The sequence below is a fragment of the Gavialis gangeticus genome, unplaced genomic scaffold (genome assembly GCF_001723915.1).
Source record: "Gavialis gangeticus isolate Ggan-Ray unplaced genomic scaffold, GavGan_comp1, whole genome shotgun sequence".
In the NCBI taxonomy this organism is placed as follows: domain Eukaryota; kingdom Metazoa; phylum Chordata; order Crocodylia; family Gavialidae; genus Gavialis; species Gavialis gangeticus.
This window is the reverse complement of record NW_017729032.1, coordinates 134615422-134621255: the sequence shown is the minus strand read 5'-3', so window position 1 is coordinate 134621255 and position 5834 is coordinate 134615422. Positions and strand designations below refer to the sequence as shown.

At 41.1% G+C, this 5834-nt stretch overlaps 1 protein-coding gene and 1 long non-coding RNA gene across 2 annotated transcripts in view; both read left to right on the top strand.

The window, feature by feature from the left end:
- The window catches only part of LOC109303230, a 22386-nt gene extending 20252 nt beyond the window's left edge, over positions 1-2134 (top strand). Inside the window, exon 4 of the long non-coding RNA XR_002099029.1 lies at positions 2123-2134. This is a non-coding gene — a long non-coding RNA (uncharacterized LOC109303230). The remainder of the gene's footprint in view (positions 1-2122) is intronic.
- FAM155A (family with sequence similarity 155 member A) overlaps positions 1-5834 on the top strand; it is a 1105155-nt gene that overhangs the window by 934664 nt on the left and 164657 nt on the right. The gene's annotated exons all lie outside the window — the stretch shown is intronic.

The window sequence follows — 5834 nt, the reverse complement described above, 5'->3', positions numbered from 1 at the left end:
ATAGATTCATAGATTAAGGGTCGGAAGGGACCTAGTAGATCTTCTAGCCCGACCCCCCGCCAGGGCGGGAGAACAACAAAAAACCCCAAAAAGAGAAACGGGACTCAAATGAGTCCAGCCAGGTAGGCATCCAGCCTCTTCTTAAAGACCCCCAGGGTAGGGGCCAGCACCACTTCCCTTGGATGCGTTTTCAAAAGGGTTCATTTTTCATTTAATCATCTGAATTCAATAACCATGTGAAATACTAGGTGTTGATCACTTTGTAAAAATATTTAAATGTATATGTTCCTAAATTGTGGTATACCTTGGTATATGTGATCATTCACCTAGAAGCCTGCTCATACAAATTTGCAATTCAAATAGGGGTAAGTGACTACTAAACTATTGTAGTCCTTTATCTGAAATGATGGACTCTGCACCCAAGTATTAAACTTTGTTCTTTTTGCAACTAAGTGTTTTCCAATTTCTAGACAGTTAAGCACTGTGTTAAAGACACCTGGAAGTGCTGAAAAACTGATGAACAATAATAGTCAATTGAAAGTAAAAGTTAGTAATAAAAACCTTACTGTGACTTGGTCTATGTGTAAAAATATAATGATTATCCTGAGGATTGTGTTTGTAGTTTAACGTTAGTACCTGGCCTTAAATTCATAATTAACTATTTATTTCAGTAATGGGATTCAGTTACAATATTCATATCAAATCAAGGTTATGTAATGATTGTGCAGAGAGTTTGGAATACAGATGGCCAAATAATTAAATCTGTTCAGTTCTATATTTTTTCAACCTTTGATGCCTTTAGTTTTCAAAAACTTGTAAGTAACTTGTATCTTATTTTTGTCAGAAGAAACAAAATATTATTTTTCTATTTTATATACCACCTAAAGGCGCCAACTAGATCATATCCCCTTTCTTTTGTGCTGTACAAATGCTTAAGAGATTGACTGTCCTGAGCACTTTTCACTCTAAGTACCAAGGCAGAGAATGAGAGGGAAAACAGAAGCATACGACATGCCTGAGGTCATCTATCAGGTAAGTGGCAGAACCAGGGTTATGACCTAGACCTCTTGGCTTCCAGTCCAGTCCACACTCCTTTCCTATGTAGTTCTTCTCATCTGTTCATAGTAAGGTATCTAATTTCCTGTCACTTATACTAATGTAATTCAATTGTCTTCAATGGATTTAATTCTGGTTTATATTGGATTCAGGCTGGATACTCAGTGGCCACAGCTACATGAGACGCTTACTGCACAGTTGTTACTGTGCAGTCATTTAGCACTTGCATACACAAATACTAAATGAATGTGCAGTAACCAGAGTTACTATGTAATAGCATCCCCAAATGGCTTTTTGGTGATGCTGATTGCACAGTAGCTCATTACTACTGCGTCATAGTGTTGTGCCATGCTTCATGCCATGTGACACTATTGCGCAGTAGTAACAAGGTACTGTGCAGTCAGCATCTCATGTAAATCTCATCTCATGGCCAAAGTATTCAACTGCATTTAGAAATGTAAAAACATTGAGTTTGGACTTTTCAAAGTAGTTTATCTTTGCCAAATTTGACATTAGTGCATCCAGATTTTGTGATGTGTTTATTCAGCTCTCCAAACCTAAGTATATTGCCTGAAAATTCAACTCTCAATTTTATAATATGATTAAGTGCTGTAGATAAAAGTAATGTTCCACTCTACCTTTCCCTGCAAGTAGCAAAAAAAATCTAGATTTCCCAATTTAAGTGATAAAACCTGTGGCATAGCTTTAAATATTCATTTCCTGAAGGACTCCCAGGATAAGTCCTAGAAGTCTTTCAAGAGCCTTAAAATATCATCATTTTGTACTCAAACTTCAATTTCTGATTCTCTAAGCTTTGTTTTTGGCAGTCAAGGAACTTGGTTCAATGGATGTCATAATGATTTTCAGCTCTCTACAATATTAATGCCATATTATAGCATCTTCAGTTCACTTTTATTGAAGAATGCTGTTTAGTGAGTCAAGTTCAGATAGTGTTTTCACCAGAAAAAAAAGGGAAATAAAATGTCCTATTCTTTTTTCAAACATAATCATCTTCATTAATATTCCCAGTATAATGTATTACATTAGTGAACACAAAGTACAGCAGGCCAGTAAGTTGATTTAATCATTTTCCTGGAAAATGATTAAATCCACCATAGTATAACTATCCATTGTCCACAGAAAGGCACCAGCCAAACTAAAGACATAGAAAAATGAAGACTGTTAAATGGAAGAAGTTGTGAAAGCAAGTTTACCTAACAAGTTTACCTATTCAGCCACTGAGGCTTGGAAAAGCTTAAAAACTAACAAGTACAATGATGCTGTAACAGTGTTTGACAAAAAATGTAAGAAATATGCAGACTGGTTTGAAGAGCACTCTGAAACACTTCTACCAATGCTTGAGAACAAAATGACAGCACTAACCAACTGAAAGAAATGTAACACCATAACCCTGGAAAATCTATGAAATGCTCAAAAAATGCAAAAGGAGGCTAAGAGGTATGCCCAAGATTTTTGGCTGAAACTTTGTGATGTTATTCAGAAAGCAGCTGATTCAGATAATAGCCATGGGATGTATGAAGGTATCAAACCAGCAACTGGTCCAGTCAAAAAGAAAACATCTCCACTGAAAGACTTAAATGGAAATGTCCTTACTGATAAACAACTCAAGCATTGGATTGAACACTATAGAATTATATACATCAGTGAGAATGAAATCAAACAGGAAGAGCTCGAAGGACTACCACAGTTAAAAGTTATGATGGATTTGGACAATGAGCCTACATTAGAAGATTTCAAAAAGCCATCAATTGATTTCTGGAAACAAGGCATCTGGCAATGACTGCTTGCCTGCTAAAATCCACATATGTGTCAATGATGAATTTCTTTGAAAGTTTCATGAAGTTATACTCTGCTGGAAAGGGGAAGCAGTACTGCAAGATATCAAAGATGCTCAGTTTGTACAAGTATACAAAAACAAAGGGGATAGAAGAGACTATGACAAATACAGAGGTATTTCCCTGTTGAACATCATTGGACAAATTGTTACTTACATCATGCTCCCAAGGTTGCAATCTCTAGGAGAAAGAATCTATCCTGAAAGCCAATGAGGTTTTTGCTCAGGACAGTCCACCATATATATGATATTTTTAGATAAGCAACTACAAGAGAAATTTAGAGAAAAATGAATACCACTGTAAATAGCCTTCATTTGTCTGACCAAGGTGTTCAACACTATCAACAAATAGGCCTTTTTACTGTTCTGAAGAAACTGAGTTGTTCCCCCCAAACTGTTGAACATCATTCACCCATTACATCAAGGTATGAAAGCAACTATACTGTATGAAAACAAAGAATCAAATACCTTTGATGTCAACAACAGGGTGAAACGGAGGGGGGGGGGCCTGTTTTAGTTCCTGTGCTCTTTAACAGCTATTTTTAATTCCTGCTTCTTTGTGCATGCAAGAACAGCAATGATGACATTTATCTTTAACCAGACTAGATGGAGGCCTGTTTAACATCGCAAGGTTCAGAGTGAAAATCAAGGTGAAAGAACTGGTTCTGAGAGACTTGCTGTCTGCAGATGATGCAGCCCTGGTTGCTCACAGATCCCTGCAAAATCTCTTGGACAGATTTTGAGTCATACAAGAGCTTCAGAATGACAGTTAGTCTCAAGAAGTTTGTGATCATGTACCGAGGGGTGGAAGAACCAATGCTTGACATCACTGTGGAGATAAATCTGTCAGTGTCATTAATAGTTTTTGCTACTTAGGTTCTATGATCAGCAGGAATCTTGACCTTCAGAATCAGAATAGCAGCTAAGAATTTTGGGATATTAAAGAGATGTGCATGGAATAATAGCCAACTCTAAGCTAAGGTGAAGATGTGAAACTTGTGTGCTATCATCCCTGCTTTGTGGCTCAGAAATGTGGACTACATATGCTAGGCACATCAAGAGACTGAACGACTTCCACATAAAATCTCTGCATAAGTTCCAGAAAATCAAGTGGGAAGACAAAATACCAAACACAGATACTGGAGCATGCAGAACTGACAATTATAAACTAATATCCAGAAGAGGAGGTTGCAATGGATTGACCAGGTCAAGAGAATGGGAGGAGACTTTATCCACCAGAACATTTTGTGTGGAGAAATTCAAACAGCTCTAGAAAGTGGGGTTGCTCTCTATGGGGGTATCACAATGTGTGCAAAAATTATATGAAGTCATTTAACATCAATGTAGAAAGCTGGGAGGAGTATGCAGAGTCCTGTCCAATCTAAGGGGAACATCTGAGACTGGATGCAGTTCAACATCATGTGGCTTTGATCCAGAAGATAGAAGCAAAGCAAGAAAGAAGAAAGCAGCATGCTGTAAACTTGAAATCCAACTCAGAGAACACATGGATCAGTAGAACTTTTACCAAGCTGGGTTGCTTTTGAATCGGGCTTGTTAGCCACAAATGGATTCATTTGGCATCTGACTAGACCTCTTACATGTACACTATGATCCAGAGGATTGCTGACTGCCTATGTAATTGGGATGTCTCAGGTTTCCTTCAGGAAACATCTCTGTGTGCAAGGACTAACTCTAATCTGAGTCAGATCTCAGACTTTGGCCCAGTGGGAGTACTCACATGGACATTAGAGTTCTTGACCCAGTAACACAGGAAGGAAGAATTTTCAAATACCCTCTATAACCTGGGACAAGAAAGCAAATTGTGATACACTGAAACTTGTGACCCCATAAATTATTCCAGCTAATGGATGTAGTTTGTTTCCTTGCAGAAGTAGCACAGGGTATTGGAAATCTTCTGCCTGCAAATTCCATTAAACTCTTGGCAATGCACAGTGATCACCTCTTGGATCCCCTGCAACTCTCCCATATGGCCCACAACAGTTTCCTAGAAAGTGCCAACTTTTGATGGAGTTCCCTTTAGTATACAAATCGAAGCAAGGCAAATGCTACAAATGTGTCATAAACAGGCACTTCGCTATTTTTTGTCTGTGCTTATAGCTCCTTTCTGTAAGTAGTCTGTGGGTGTGTCTGCATCAGTGGTCACCAACCTGTCAATCCCAATCAACAGGTCAATTGGGGAGCCCCTGACAGTCGATATCAGTGTGGAGGAGCTAGCCCCCCCAGACTAAGATCAACTGACAGAGGTTCCAGAATTGGAAGTGGAAGGATGCACATGGGGAGCAGCCAGGACTCAGTCCGGGAGCTGCAGGACATATGAACAGCAGGATGCACTTGGCTGGGATGAGCCACGCTGCCTGCTGCTGGGGCCAGGCTGAATGACTGGGACAAACCTGCTCCATGCCCCTGCCACCAGATGAACGGGACCCTAGCTGGGTCAGACTGGGACAGGGTCAGAACCCAGGTAGCTCATCCAGGCACACAGAGAGGCTCCCACTGCGGTGGAAGCCCAGGATCATGTGCCCGCCTGATCTTTGCATAGGGTGAGGCAGCTGCTGCTGCATGCTGGGCTTTGTCTCCCAAGCCCTGCACAAAGCCCAGGGTGCAGCAACAGCCACCTCACTCCGCACGCAGATCAGGGAGGCACATGCCCCTCGGGCCTACACCAGGGTACATGCAGTATTGGGAGCCCCCTTGTGTGCCTGGACATAATGCCTGGCCTCTGACTCTCTCCTGGCTTGGCCCAGCCCGGCCAAATCCCCATTGACCCCAACACTGCCCCACTCCCTCTCTCACCGCGGGGCCTCAATCTGCCCCCTCCTCCCTGCCATACTGACCTGCTAGGCAAGGAGGCAGGGTGGGGGTGGGGGTGGGGGTGGAGGGGGCGGGGCAGGGGCAGGAGGTG